The following is a 17,214-nucleotide window of genomic DNA, read 5'->3' as shown; positions in this document are numbered from 1 at the left end:
ATGTTGTTTAATTCAATGTCAATTCAATTGTTTGTGTAAGATCAAAATGAAAGAAATTTTGATTGAAAATAATCAGTTTACAGGTCCAATATTACAATAAAATAATCAAGTATAATTATGACTTCTTTCCATTTTTATACAATTACAAACAAATCCAGAGAATTAAATGCATGTATAATCCACAGGAACATTTCACAACAAAAAGGTATAGCAGGTGTATCATTAAACTGCTGTAGTTTCAATGTGCTCCCTTTAAACCAGGCCATAGGTTGGCTTGCCAGATATCTTCTCAAAGTCTCCAGATGTGTTTGCAACGTCTTCCTGCATTTGAAATGCATAAAGAATCTGGTTTCAATTTGCACTGATAGTCATGAAAAAATAAGAATTTAATTAAAAAAAAATTAAAACAAATGTATTTTACGTGAAGGGTTTAGTTCAGGATATTGAATCATGAACATCCTCATTTTCATATATTTCCTGGACCACTTTATTTTGTGGAGCAAACTTGCATACCAGGAACATTACATTACTGACCAGCTCACTGCACAGCATCTGAAATGTAGCAATGTAAACAAACATAATTACTAGTAAAATCATAAGATCAAAGATAAAAATCAGATTTTCAACTTCCTCAAATGTGACAATTTCTTAAATGACACGTAATACATCCTTAAACGACACATAATACATCCTTAAACACTGCCATTCCTAGAGCCTACTGTACTCTGGCCTCAGCTACAACTACAATGATTAAGGGCAGATTAGAGCAGACGTTTGAGGGACAGCTGATGAAGTCCATAGGCTGGCATTATGCAGACAAACCTAACAGGTAATTGCTAACAGGAAGTGAGACTGGAGTTTCTGACACTCACTTCAGCACAGCAGTTCAGAATCAATTCTTACTTTTAGGAGACAAAACTTTATTTGTCATGAAATTTGATCTTTAAACTTTTGCAGACCTTTTACATTTACAAACAGCTATTTTACAATGCATGAAAAGTAATATTTGGGGGAAAAAATAATATGGGCACTTCAAATATCAACAAGATTCTCAACTAAATCTAGAGGAATTTACAAAGAAAGTCCAGAGATTCCCTTACTCCAAGTATGGACCAATGATGGCTTCTGCTTTTTCAAGAATGTTATTCTGCAAAGAGAAGAAAAACTACATGAAACAGTCACAGTCAATCACAGGTTTGTTGTCATTATAAGCATGTGAAAATGTAAATTAAAAAAAAATGTAGTTGAATCTACAGTGCATTTGTGAGTTCTCCAGGACTATAGACATAAACAATTATGAATAATATACAGAAAACAGATACCTTATATGTGTGTAGTTACCAGTGCATATTGAATAAGATAACAAATATACAGTACACTTTATTTTTTGGTAAACCATCTGCACTTCATTGCAATAGTTCTACCATACTACCCTTTATACATCTACTAAGAAATACTACTAGAAAACATAGAGCTTATAACATGGAAAAAGTACCCTAGCAAAAGTCAATAAAGTTGTACAAATATGAATTGTAATAGAAACCAATTATTTTTCTTTTTTTAAATTTACCTCATCAGGAAGCTGCTGATACAGGGAATATGGCCCAGATATATTTTTTTCTTCCCAATTCTGGTCTTTCTGTCCTGAAATATATACTGTAAATATATATAAATAAAAGTATGGGTACAGAGCATTATTATTATTATTATTATTTGCTGGCAAGTTATATTCAACAAATCAGTTATAATCATTTTTTCTTAGACTACTGTATTTTCAGCTACATACAGTTTAAACCAGGAGTGCCCAGTCCTGTTCCTGGAGATCTACCTTCCTGCAGAGTTCAGCTCCAATCCTGATCAAACACATGTCTGTAAAGTGCTCTTGAAGAGCTTAATTAGCTGGTTCTTGTTTGTTTGATTAAAGCCTGAAACACACTGCACGATTTTAGGCTGTCCCAGACGAAAGACCGCCTTCGTGAAGCAATCGTGGTGATTTCTGATTGGCCACAATTGTTTCACAATGCCAATCTTTCGCCTGGGACAGCCGAAAATCGTGCAGTGTTTAGGGCATATGGCTGAAGCTGAACTTTGCAGGAAGGTAGATCTCTAGGAACAGGATTAGTTTAAACCAAGGGTTTTAAAATTGTTCCTAGAGTCTCTCAAGGTAATCTAAGGAATAAGGAAAACTTTCAAAATGTGCAATGCTGTCGACTGGGGAGGCTCCAGGAAAAAATAAATAAATAAATAAAACAAAATGCTTGAGGTGGTTTTTGGCTTGTGTGATTAAGAGTAAATGCAAATAATGTAAGATGGAAATGCAATTTCCGTATAAATTCCTCTATGCACATCAAAAAATCATGTAACTTTGTGCGACAGGGCGGCATAACCTGACTAACCAGCAGACCAATCTTATTGCACAGCATCTGAAATGCAGTTAAGGTCATTCTTAAATGCCCAAGCAAAGTATAGTCATACAGAAATACTTTGATGAATGTAGCGAAAAGTACACTAAAAATAACAGTGATATGAACCTATTGAGTACTCCTGCCCTGAGAGCAGCGCATAGTTCAGTAAAAATAACAGTAATATGAATATTGAGTACTCCTGCCCTGAGAGCAGCGCATAGTTCAGTAAAAATAACAGTAATATGAATATTGAGTACTCCTGCCCTGAGAGCAGCGCATAATTCACTAAAAATAAAAGTAATATGAATATTGAGTGCACAATTCAGTACAAATAACAGTAATATGAATACTGAGTAACGTTACTCCTGCCCTGAGAGCAGCGCATAGTTCAGTAAAAATATCAGTAATATGAATATTGAGTACTTCTGCCCTGAAAGCAGCGCATAGTTCTGTAAAAATAACAGTAATATGAATATTGAGTGCATAGTTCAGTACAAATAACGGTAATATTAATATTGAGTAACGTTACTCCTGCCCTGAGAGCAGTGCATAGTTCAGTAAAAATAACAGTAATATTAATATTGAGTACTCCTGCCCCGAGAGCAGCGCATAGTTCAGTAAAAAAATAATATGAATATTGAGTACTCTTGCCCGAGAGCAGCACATAGTCCAGTAAAAATAATAGTAATACGGACCTGTTGGTACTCCTGCCCTGAGAGCAGCATAGTTCAGTAAAAGAACAGTAATATGAATATTGAGTACTCCTGCCCTGAGAGCAGCACATAGTCCAGTAAAAATAACAGTAATATGAATATTGAGTACTCCTGCCCTGAGAGCAGCGCATAGTACACTAAAAATAACAGTAATATGAATATTGAGTAATGTGACTCCTGGCATAGTTCAATAAAAATAACAGTAATATGAATATTGAGTACTCCTGCCCTGAGAGCAGCACATAGTTCAGTAAAAGAACAGTAATAGGGACCTATTGAGTACTCCTGCCCGAGAGCAGCACATAGTTCAGTAAAAATAATATGAATATTAAGTACTCCTGCCCTGAGAGCAGTACATAGTTCAGTAAAAGAACAGTAATAGGGACCTATTGAGTACTCCTGCCCTGAGAGCAGCACATAGTTCAGTAAAAGAACAGTAATAGGAACCTATTGAGTACTCCTGCCCCAAGAGCAGCACATAGTTCAGTAAAAATAACAGTGATATTAATACTGAGTACTCCTGCCCTGAGAGCAGCACATAGTTCAGTAAAAGAACAGTAATAGGAACCTATTGAGTACTCCTGCCCTGAGAGCAGCACATAGTTCAGTAAAAGAACAGTAATAGGGACCTATTGAGTACTCCTGCCCTGAGAGCAGCACATAGTTCAGTAAAAGAACAGTAATAGGGACCTATTGAGTACTCCTGCCCCAAGAGCAGCACATAGTTCAGTAAAAATAACAGTGATATTAATACTGAGTACTCCTGCCCCAAGAGCAGCGCATAGTTCAGTAAAAAGAACAGTAATATGAACATTGAGTACTCCTGCCCCAAGAGCAGCACATAGTTCAGTAAAAATAACAGTGATATTAATACTGAGTACTCCTGCCCCAAGAGCAGCACATAGTTCAGTAAAAATAACAGTGATACTAATACTGAGTACTCCTGTCCCAAGAGCAGTGCATAGTTCAGTAAAAAGAACAGTACCCAGACAGCAAGCCAACATTGAATAAACATTGTTTTTCCATCTGAATCATCATTATGGTTGATGTTGAAATTTCAATGTAAAATAAATGTTGAATCACCATTACCATATCGATGAAAACCTGATGTTATTAATGTTGATGGCAACAATATTGGAACAACATTGATCTATAGTTATCTTTATGATTGATTAAGCATTGATATTTGGTTTACCGGGCGATCGCTGAATGTGTTGAAAAGTCATTGATTTACAGTTGACCGGGAAACGACGCTGTTGTTGAAGAGTCATCGGCATATAGTTGACCGGGAAATATGATTGAAAATGCATCGATATATAGTTGACCGGGAAATATGATTGAAAATCCATCGATTTTTGGTTGACCGGGAGATCAACACCAACGTACTGCACCGGACACAGCTCATTTCTGGACCTTGGCACAAGCGTACAGGTAAGCTTGCTTAATGTTCGATATGAATTGTACCAAATCAAATACTGTTAGGTTGATCGTTGACATGATGGTTAATGTAGTAACCGACGCAGTGCTGCAGTCACTGAAATAGATTTTTGTTTTACCAATGTGTCAAAATCTGCCAAAAGTACTTGATCTCTTCTAGGTTATAAAGTTAGCAAAACCTCATTGGTCCAGTCTATTTTTGTGACAGCTAGCTCAAAATACATGTCTGTACCCATAGTGTCGTGAAATCTATTAACACAGCACCGCTATTTCTTCTGACCGCTGGAGAACACCGGCGGAACCAACGCTATAGTGCTCTATCTAGCCCCACAGCAGTGACCGCGGCGGGCCAGAATTACACAAAAGACATGGTTTACCTTTACTTTATTCAATGCAGAACTGTCTCGAGTTGTAATGTTAACTGGAAATGCCGATTAGACCATCTCGTAATAGCCTACAAATCCAAAATATGAATAATCCTCGAGCAGGGCTGCGATGTGCGATACAGTTTTGTAACTCCATTGTGTTTGTTTTCAGAAATGATAACAGTCGTTTTATACTAGTGCTTATGCTATATCACGATTTTTGATGATCTTCTGCACCTTTTCTGAGCGCGAGGAAGCGCTGTTATACAGCGCCTGACAACCAGGCCTGGTGTCTTAGCCCCACATACTTCATTTAGAAACAATTAAGATGCCTCGTTAATTTTAAAGACATAGCCTTATTATTAGCCTGTTTTTGCGGTGAGATTTATGCATATTCCTCCATGCACCCAGTATTTAAGCAGAAATTAATGTGCAATTTAGTCAACCAGAAAAATCTTTTGTCTATGGTAACTCTAATCAATACATTTACTATTTAATTAGTTATAAGTATCCAGTTATTTATATTTAATTTGTTGAGTTAACAATTAGTTCTGATTTAATAAAATAATAAACATGATTTTTTTTTTAGAGTCACTTGGCCTCATAAATTGTCCTTATGAAAGATGTCACTGCAAGCTAATCCTTTGCCTCCCTTTAATTCGAATACATCCATGAACATATTGGGCAGTTTTGAAAAGTGCTTTGAATGTAGTCCGTCTCATACAGCCTCAACAAAATGCGTTTCTACCCAGAAATATAAAATGATTTACCTAACTATGAGATGGCAAGATGAGAGAGGAGGTAAAATCTTTGCGTGGCAGGTGGAGCTGCCACTCGACCAGTCATGGATATATGTTATAGCACATGTGACAGAAAATTACGTGATGTGACGTGATATAGGTATCTTGTCCTTAAATATAGTGAACGGAGTCCATTATTATTGAATAAATATTGTTCAGTCTTTAGAAAAACCTTTGCAAGCCCAGTTTAAAAGACATGTTATCATCTGCTTTGTGGGGAAATACTCAGGGCAGTGATGATTCTGAATTAAATTGCTGTTTACTGACACTGTGATTGACTTTTTGTCCTTTTTTCAGATCATTAATCCACATCGTTTTCAAGTAAGCAAGTCTTTAGTATAATAAGCCTCATCTGAAGTGGCTGCGCGACGCCCCAGACCGAGCGGGAGGAGCTGGAAGACAGACGCAGCAGGAGTTAGCACTTTAAAAGAAAAAAAAAAAAGAAATAATACAATAAAAATGATTGTTTAATTTTTAAAGAATGCGTGGGGTGTCATTTGTGCTAGTCTAGGTTATAGCCTAAAGGTATAGTTTCTATTTTCTATATTTTGCTAGCCCATCCTGGCTGTCGATAAAGCAGGATTATAGCCTAATAATAATGTTTTTAATATTATATTAAAATTACAGACCTTCAGATTAAACCTGTGGTATATTAAAACACCATTGAAGTTTTGTTGATATGCTGGGATTTCAACATTGTTTCAATATCCATTGTAATCGAAATACCATTGAAATTCTGTTGATCTCTAGGTATGATTTAAACGTTGTTTCAATGATAATAGAGGGTGCAACATGATGAAGAATCAACATCAGAGTTCGACGTTGATTCAATGATTTTATCGTTGACAGCGGGATGTTGATTTAACATCGTTTCAATTACTATTTGCTATCTGGGTAATATGAATATTGAGTACTTCTGCCCTGAGAGCAGTACTAATGCTAATGCTAACGCTAACTGACTGATGAAATGTCACGGAGATTTGAACTAGTTCTGTTGTCGTTCATATCGGTTTCACAGATTGCGCGGTAGCATTGCAAAAGCATGTTTTACTCCAGTTACCTCATTAGCAGCTTTGGTGCGATCGACTGATGAAGCAGTCTAATGAAAATGCATACTATATGATATATTTAGTCGATGATTATTTGTTCTGTGCATCTTTGTTCGCTAATTATCTCACTAAAGGTTTGAGATGTTTTTTGTTTTTTTTTGTCTGTTTGTTTCATTAAAATACATGGTAAATTCACTTACCTTGTTATAAATGCCTCCCACGAAGCGTCAGTAACGTATCTGTCTGATGTATTCGCGAGTGACAATCGCGCAGTGTGAATTACCAAAGACGAGATCTGAGAGAATCGCCGACACGTCGCCGACGCCCGCGAAATATTTGGCATGCTAAATATCTGGAGCTGTCAGCGATTCACAATCACGCTGTGTGCAATGATTTCTGACTGAAAACTACATCACGATGACCTTCAGCCAATGAGAGACTAATGCCTAGTTCACACTGCACGATTTTCAAACTGGTCGGATCGCTGTTGTTTTCACACTGTGTGACTATCTGGGGTAGCATTCAGTCGCTGCTGTGTTCACATTGCACGATGGATCGGCGACAGGGGCTTTCACATTGCACGATTTCACAATAGGAAGAATCGCCGACAACTCTGTCTGATCTGCAAACTACGTTTCACAACAAAACACACGCGAGAAGTGATAAGGAAATAACGCGAGAACCTGCGTGTGTCAGACCGTTGTTCTCGAGCGAGACTGGAAGTATTAAAAAATATAGCCAGCAAATTGTCTGTGCGCTGATTTCCAGATACAAAAAGAAAGACAGATTATGCAGGAGGGAGATGCAGGGAACAGGGATTGTGTTCTGCAAAGAGTGGTAAATAATAATTTGCAGTAACTGTTATGCTGATGTTGTGGCTGGTCAAGCGTTTGTGCTCTTTCTTTATGATATAATTGTACATATTAAAATACTGATATGGTCTATAACTCCTCACTGAACTTCCCTCTGCCCTGTATCTTAGTCTCTCATTGGCTGAAGGTCATCGTGATGTAGTTTTCAGTCAGAAATCATTGCACACAGCTTGATTGTGAACCGCTGACAGCTCCAGATATTTAGCATGCCAAATATTTCGCGGGCGTCGGCGACGTGTCGGCGATTCTCTCAGATCTCGTCTTTGGTAATTCACACTGCGCGATTGTCACTCGCGTGAACGAGCTCCGATTTGCCTCCGATGTCGGGCATTTGTCGGCGATTTATCAAAACCTGTCGGCGAGTGAAAAATCGGGCTAAAATCGTGCAGTGTGAACTCGGCATAAGATACAGGGCAGAGGGAAGTTCAGTGAGGAGTTATAGACCATATCAGTATTTTAATATGTACAATTATATCATAAAGAAAGAGCACAAACGCTTGACCAGCCACAACATCAGCATAACAGTTACTGCAAATTATTATTTACCACTCTTTGCAGAACACAATCCCTGTTCCCTGCATCTCCCTCCTGCATAATCTGTCTTTCTTTTTGTATCTGGAAATCAGCGCACAGACAATTTGCTGGCTATATTTTTTAATACTTCAGTCTGGCTCGAGAACAACGGTCTGACACACGCAGGTTCTCGCGTTATTTCCTTATCACTTCTCGCGTGTGTTTTGTTGTGAAACGTAGTTTGCAGATCAGACAGAGTTGTCGGCGATTCTTCCTATTGTGAAATCGTGCAATGTGAAAGCCCCTGTCGCCGATCCATCGTGCAATGTGAACACAGCAGCGACTGAATGCTACCCCAGATAGTCACGCAGTGTGAAAACAACAGCGATCCGACCAGTTTGAAAATCGTGCAGTGTGAACTCGGCATAAGTAAAACTCCCATCTGCCATGTGTTCCCCAAATTGTAAGTCGCTTTGGATAAAAGCGTCTGCAAAATGACTAAATGTAAATGTAAATGTCCTAAAAATGCCTATTAGTGTACACATATGTTAGCATGACATTATGTAATAAATTCAAAACAAAACAAACACGATTGCAAAATAATTTTAACCAAGAGCACAGTGCACACTGCACAATTTTAAGTCTGTAAGGAGGGGCTTATGCTAATTTTGTTATTTCACCTTTATCTCAAAACAATTGCCGTGACTAAAGTGAAATTTACTCAAATTGCACAAACGTGGTTTCTTTCAGGTGGCCCACAAAAGCATAAATGATCAAAGTTAAGATAAACTTCTTGTTCACCTTGTGACCAGCAGAGAGCTGCTGTGCTACATTTCTGCTAAAGCACTTTGTTTTGCACATCGATTCATGGACTTAGTCATATTGTATGGAGTCAAAACAATGCCACATATATTTGCAAGAGAATTGAAGTATTGCAATATTGTCTCTTCTTCTTTACATTTTAGTGGTTCTTGTCCAGAATGTCTGACAATATGGACCAGATTTAGCCGGATAATTTGAGAAAAATAAGTACAAATATAGTGATTGTCAAACTTCATGATTTTTCTCATGAAATGGCATGCAGAACTTACTTTTTTATATTTATCAGTGACATTTATAAGCACAGTGTGAGTCTGAGCTTCACCCTGTAACTCTAGATAGTTGGCACCTGGCCACACATTACAGAAGAACAATTTAATACATCATTCATAAAAGTACATAATCATAATGGGCTGTTTAGAAGAGATACTGTATCAACTTATGAAGATATTGCCTTAAAGTTAACAGTCTTGTACAGTCCCTGTGCCTTATCTAGACAAACCACTACCTAGGCTACTGTAGGGATGGAATTTAAAAATATCACTAGAATGCTTTAAATTTGCAGGAATCATATGTAGCCTGGCTAGATTATTTATAATCTCCTAAATGCAAATGGCAAATGCTTATGACATTCCTGAATGAAGTTGTCATAAATGCTATGTAGTCATATAATTGGATAGCATTTAATTTGTACTAATGTTACACGGATTACTTGCTAAAAACGTGCATGTATATTCTTTTATTTGTGATTTAAAAAAAAAAAGGAAAGGTAAGGACATGACGTGTGGCCAAGTATGGTGTCCCATACTTGGAATTTGTGCTCTGCATTTAACCCATCCTAACACACACACACACACACACACACACACACACACACAAAACTACAATCACTGCCGGACCTGAGACTCGAACCGTGAACTCCAACTCTCTATCCATTAGGCCACGACTTCACCCCAATTTTTTTTTTTTTTTAAGGAAACTTCATGATTGGTAAGTATTTTACCCTGTAAAATAATTGGAAAGGTGAGGGGGTGGAGAGAAAGAAGGCAGATGTGTATGGAATTATTTTTGTGTCTTTATTATTCAATCAAACATTCTGTGTTTGAAAGTAAATCTAATTATTTTGTAATCAAAATATAAAACATTGCAAAAAAAGTATTCTTAAGGCTCAAAAATAAAGACATTTATAACAAAATTATTTGCAGTGCAAGTAAATCTTTGAAAATCTTTATTTTTCTTGGTGCACTTCAAACACTTTTCATCGCAAAACCACAAATGTTGCTCTCTTTTCTGCCGTCTTTTTTTGCAGGTCTAAATCTTTTGTTTGCGAATTGAAAAGTTTAGATTTTTTTAAATTGTCAACACATTCAAAGATACAGCAGTCCAACACTGTATTTGTGAAAACAGTTGTATTTGAATGTGACGTTGAATGATGTTGGACAGAAGTGAATCTGAGACTCATTTCCTCTGCACTGAATCTCTTGTGTCCACATCTGAGCGTCTCCTTTGTCAAAAGCAGCTGCTCCCAGCACCTGTACAGGAGCCCCACAGTCCAGCTCTCTACACACAACCTCTGCATCCTGCTGGTCAAAGACAGCGTCACACACTGACATCCACGACTGATCATGAAGTATCTCTAACCTCCCAGAGCAGTGAGAACCTCCAACCAGCCTGACTCCTGAAAGAACACAGATTATTAGCTTTTCTTTTTGCTAAAAATAATTTTTATATATAAAATTAATTTGTGTAGACCCTTAAAATCATAATTTCAAGAGATCAATATTTTGAAATCAGAACTCAAATACAACTGAAATTTGAAAATGGCATTAATAATTTGATACATTAAACAAACAAAGGAACACAGAAATACACAGAATTATATCAAACATACTGTACAGTTCCCTCTATAATGTTTGGAACAAATATATATATATTTTTTCTTCTTGTTCTTTGGGGTCTTTGCACCTAACATTATAGACTATGGAGGGCTCTGTATATAAAATATGTCTTGTGTTTCCTAAGATGTTTTGTAAAAACTTATAGTGCCTTAATTTAAATTTCTCGAAATCAGGGGCCATATTCTACGGAGCCCCTAAAGGGACATTGGCAAAAAAAAAAAGATACCTATCGCGTGCGCACGAGATACCTATCGCGTGCGCACGAGAAACTATCGGCGTGCGCCGCGAGAAACTATCGCGTGCGCGAGAAACCTATCGCGCGCACGAGATACTAACGCGCGCGCACGAGATACTAACGCGCGCGCACGAGAAACTATCGGCGTGCGCCGCGAGAAACTATCGCGTGCGCACGAGAAACTATCGCGTGCGCACGAGATACCTATCGCGTGCGCAAGAGATACTATAGTTACAGTTTCCGGTTGCATCACTTCTGCCATCTTACACAGAAGAAAACAAGAGCATGCATGTGCATGAATTAGCCTAATTGAGATCTATTTTGGCCTTCAATACTAAAACATTGTGTCTGTTCTTGCATTCGGACACAGATAAATCATCACTGAACAGCATAAGAACGGCTTTTTCTCTCAGGCTATATTCCACCTGAGCAATAACTAACATCTCAGGACTGTCCATCTGTACATAACTTCTCAAAACTTTTCATCTGTAAAATAGCACATTCATAATTCTTTCTATTTTCTCTATAGGCCTATGTTGTACATAACCTAAAACATCTGCACATTCATAATTCTATTTTATCTATAGTTTTATTACCATAGTTATTGTTTTTTAATGCATTGTCTATTCTGTTTATTATTAGCCTTATATTTCACTCTATTACCTTAAATTATATGCATGACTACACTCTCTCTGTACTTTCTCCACTGGATGCTCCTGTCACCAAGACGAATTTCTTGTGTTTTTGTGCGTGTAAACACACTTGACAATAAAGCTCTTTCTGATTCTGACATTTAAAACGCATTTTGAGGTCTGGAAGGATTGGTAGCTACAGTATAAAAGCTCAAATTTTAGATTTCGATATGGCAATAGCCTATTGTCCCACATAAAACTTTAATAGCCAGTCAAATATGTATATAATCGAAAGCGATTAATTTATTTTTGATAATTATTACTTTACTTCAGTTTGGTTTTCAATAACTGCTGTTAGTTTCGTTTCATTTTCGTTTTTATTTCTTTGACATTTCTTTGACATTTTCTTTCTTTCTTGATAAATAAATGCCTTTATTTTCGTTAAATACAGTTCCTAATATAACATTTTACCGTTTAAATATGTATACGATATTTCATTTACTTCTAAAATGCTTGTTAAACGAGTTTAAATGTAATAAATATTGTATTCATGTTTAAACAGTAAAATATGTTGTATTAAGAACTGTATTTAACGGAAATAAAGGCATGCAGGCAAATAAAGAAAGAAAGAAATCTCAAAATAAATGAAAACTAAAATGAAACACAGTTATTGAAAGCCTATAACTACAATAAAGTAATAATTCTAAAAATGAATGTGACGAACATTCTAAAATGAGTAAAATGATATAAAAATAAAATATATATAATATAAAAAATTATATATGACTTGTTGGAATCAGACAAAAATGACTGAGCTACAGCCGTTTGAAGGCAATAGAGGCGGGCAGCAGATCTGATTTTGAGAAAAATCGAGTTAAAGATTACAAAGCAAAATCACCAAGCAACGTTGCATATTTTCCTCCAATTCTTTTCTTAATAATAATGACTATATATTTATCAATCACAATATAGCTATTTTTTTATCTTTGTTATTCAATATAAGAACAAATATGCAAATAAACGGTAGTTTAATCAAGAGCATGCAAGTGATTCCACATTTTCTTTTTATGTATGATTAATATTGAGACAGATCTATATTAAGACCTACTGTAATGCATAGATCAATACGCAATAATTGTACTTTATAAGGAGATCGCTTTTCGAGGAAAGGCACTCGCTTTGCAAATGTCAGCCGATCGTATTGTTTTCGTCAGCATATGTTTGAAAATCTTAAGACATGTTATATTAGGAACTGTATTTAACGAAAATAAAGGCATTTATTTATCAAGAAAGAAAGAAATGTCAAAGAAATGTCAAAGAAATAAAAACGAAAATGAAACGAAACTAACAGCAGTTATTGAAAACCAAACTGAAGTAAAGTAATAATTATCAAAAATAAATTAATCGCTTTCGATTATATACATATTTGACTGGCTATTAAAGTTTTATGTGGGACAATAGGCTATTGCCATATCGAAATCTAAAATTTGAGCTTTTATACTGTAGCTACCAATCCTTCCAGACCTCAAAATGCGTTTTAAATGTCAGAATCAGAAAGAGCTTTATTGTCAAGTGTGTTTACGCACAAAAACACAAGAAATTCGTCTTGGTGACAGGAGCATCCAGTGGAGAAAGTACAGAGAGTGTAGTCATGCATATAATTTAAGGTAATAGAGTGAAATATAAGGCTAATAATAAACAGAATAGACAATGCATTAAAAAACAATAACTATGGTAATAAAACTATAGATAAAATAGAATTATGAATGTGCAGATGTTTTAGGTTATGTACAACATAGGCCTATAGAGAAAATAGAAAGAATTATGAATGTGCTATTTTACAGATGAAAAGTTTTGAGAAGTTATGTACAGATGGACAGTCCTGAGATGTTAGTTATTGCTCAGGTGGAATATAGCCTGAGAGAAAAAGCCGTTCTTATGCTGTTCAGTGATGATTTATCTGTGTCCGAATGCAAGAACAGACACAATGTTTTAGTATTGAAGGCCAAAATAGATCTCAATTAGGCTAATTCATGCACATGCATGCTCTTGTTTTCTTCTGTGTAAGATGGCAGAAGTGATGCAACCGAAACTGTAACTATAGTATCTCTTGCGCACGCGATAGTTTCTCGTGCGCCGATAGTTTCTCGCGCGTTAGTATCTCGTGCGCCGCGATAGGTATCTTTTTTTTTTTTTGCCAATGTCCCTTTAGGGGCTCCGTAATATTCACACAAAAAAAAAAAAAAAAAATTTAATTATGGCTTACATGTAGCTCCTAACACAGACATAGGAGCTCTTAAAAATTAGGGCTGTGTCACTCCTTATTTTAGGACTCGTAAAAATGTTATATAAGAGTAATTCACAAAGCATTTTAGCACAATGCTAAATGGAGTTCCTAAACCCAGGACAGTTAAAAAAAAAAAAAAAAAACCTCCTGAGGACTTCTAAATCTCTAGGAATTGCTCACAGGTCATTTAAAGCATGGCTTCTTCTGTCAATGCACATTAAAAACAACATATTCGGAAATTACATTAAATGACAATTACGGTTTTAAAAGGTATAGCCTTAAAAAGTGAATCTATAATTTAATAATAAAATAATTAAAATTAATAAATTAGTAAATGTATTATGAAATTAGGTTAAAAGTAAGGTGAGAGGATTAAATAAGGCACTTTTTAAATAAAGATTAACATATTTTTTATTAATGACAGAGTTTGGGACAGTTCACCTGAGCAGATGACTCCAGCATCTCTACTATGATCACAGTACGTTTTACCTCATCCTAATGATGAACAAGGTGGATTCTGATCCAGAAGATCTGACAAAACTCATCCATATTGGTCCTGATCCTTGTCCAAAGTGTGCATTAGCCAGAACATCTACAGGTTCTCCACAGTCCAGCTCTCTACACACCACTGCAGCATCAGTCATATCCCAGCCATCACCACACACTGTTCCCCACTGACCTCTATGAAGAACCTCCACTCTACCAGCACAGCGACTGTCACCACCAACCAACCTCACATTCACACGGTCTAATATATTAAATAAAATGAGAGACCGAGAGAAAGTGTGTGTGTGTGTGTGTTAGAGAGAGAGAGAGAGAGAGAGAGACCACAATTAAAAAAGTATGACTTAGTATATAAATATTTGTCATCTGAAACACCATATTAGTGTTAAGTTTTAAAGCAAACAATTAAAGAACACAATTTTCTGACCACTTAACATAATGTGTGGAAATAACATTGCTTCATCCCTTTTTTACATTTGTACTTACCAGCTGTGATGAGTATTACAAGTGAAGACAGTAAAATGAGTGTCAGGCGTCTTCCCATCATCCTCAGCATGATTAACTCAACACCCAGAACAAGCTTCTCCACACTGATGATACAGAAGCAAAGGCATTTATTTTACCTTATTAGACACAACAGAGGAAACCATCAAACAACTTCAGCGACAAATCAGAGGACATTTTATGAATTTCTCCATATATATCAAAATAGACAGTGCTGATTAGAACCTCCTACTTTCCACCCATAAAAATGCTTCTCTGAGGGGGGAGAAACACATAAATAAACTGTGAAGATCTCTTACAGGAGACAGGAAACTCTCCAGTTTATTTACATCATCAAAGACAAACACCTGCAGAGACGAGATCAAAAATCAGAATCAATAAACTGCTCACTACAAAAATCTAAAAACACTATGTTTATACATTTATTTATACTTTCTAAAATGAATGCTACTTTAAAATGACAAAGAAAAAAATACATCAATCCCTTTTTAAGCAAACAGATATTTATTAAGTAGTCTGCCCCTTGTCTGTTTATTAATGACAAATTAATAAAGGAAATTTATAAAATACTTGAATTTTAAATTTAGAAAAATAGGCCTCACAAATTTAAAAGAGAAGTATTTTCTTTCTTAGATGGTTTAACAATTTTTACTGCATTCTGTCTGTGATTGATGATTTTGGCAATGTTCTAACTTATGAGAAATTTATGAATTGCCATGACTTCCCAGTTCCATCAAAGAAATATAAGTTATCCCAGAAGGTTTGGTTCAACTAATTATAAGTCACCTAATGTTTAGTAAGGGTGACATTATATATTCTGCTTTGTGTTTGGGTGGTATTGACATTTTAGACAGGAAGTGCAACAACAGGCATATTTACAAAATCTTTAAATGAAAAGAAAGGATTCAAAGAGGTAAATTTTTTTCTTTGTCTTCATTGCAGCCATTCTATCCCCAGGGGGAAGATGGACATTGCCACAGATTTGAATCATGTGGTCAACATGTTACTTTATCCAGCCAGTTATGAGCTGATTTCGATCTTGGTGTAGAAGCAGACAAAACACCAGGGCCCTCATTTATCAACAGTATGTACGCACAGATGTGTCCGTAATGAGTGCGTAAGCACAGTTTCACACAAAGTGTGCAATCTACCAACTTGTACTTGTATGTAGGAATGTGTGTAAATATATAGACAAAATATAGAACCTTTTCTACACACTGTTGATAAATGAGGCCCCAGATCTTCCACAGTTTAGCTCTTAACAGATCAGACTCACTGTGTCTCTGCCCACCTGGTCTCAACACAACTGCTCTGTGATCTATGTCTGATCTGACTGAGCAACCAATAGATCGCAACTTCAGTAACATGATTTATTTTTAAATATTTAGGTTTTCATTTGATCAAAACAAATATGGCAGATATGTTCAGATGACATTTTTTGACATGCCTATAAGTAAGCAGTAAAAAAAGACTATTAAATAATTAATCAATCAATCAACTTGCAATTTCAAGCAGGGATGGTGATAGAGAGGCAAAAGTTCTTTACTGCAGCTTTAATAATGAGATACATTTTCAGGAACTTTGTCATCATACATTATTGATGTCTAAACACAATTTTAAATATTTGAAAAAACTCTAAACCTCAGAAAAGAGAAAATCATTTTTATTTTTATTTTTTTTGCTAAATGCATTCATAAGATAAATGCATTTAAATACATTTACAAAAAGAGTTGTGTGCAATAATCTTTCGTTTCAAAAGTATATACAAGCATGTTGGTCCTTTTGTCTTGTAGGGGCTTCTGACCCTCAGAAACTCACAGCATGATTACCCTGAGCTGGAAACCTTTAGGGATATAGAACTTTTAAAAATTATCACAGAAATGTGAGAATACAAGAGAACAAATTAAACACCCTGTCTGTTTTATGAATTTATTCTATATTTTTTTCCAATTTGTTTGCTGCATGTTTTGAATTGATGTCCATGTTTTCTATTAATGTCTATTAATTGTAAAAGCAGCACACTTTGTCTAAATGTCATTGATTTGGTACATTCAACATTTGGCACATTCAACACTTTTAAGTGTAGAGCACTTCAAAGATATAACAGGATGTGAGGCAGTGGGTGTAGTCACTGACTCAAACATTCCCTCCCAGTTTTCCTGGCTCTTCCCTCAAATAATC

At 35.9% G+C, this 17,214-nt stretch overlaps 1 pseudogene; it reads right to left on the bottom strand.

Moving 5' to 3' along the window:
• Window positions 1-17,214, bottom strand: part of LOC131538537 (uncharacterized) — a 128,449-nt pseudogene that overhangs the window by 56,150 nt on the left and 55,085 nt on the right.

Source organism: Onychostoma macrolepis, chromosome 04, assembly GCF_012432095.1.
Source record: "Onychostoma macrolepis isolate SWU-2019 chromosome 04, ASM1243209v1, whole genome shotgun sequence".
In the NCBI taxonomy this organism is placed as follows: domain Eukaryota; kingdom Metazoa; phylum Chordata; class Actinopteri; order Cypriniformes; family Cyprinidae; genus Onychostoma; species Onychostoma macrolepis.
This window is presented reverse-complemented; position numbering and strand designations above follow the sequence as displayed.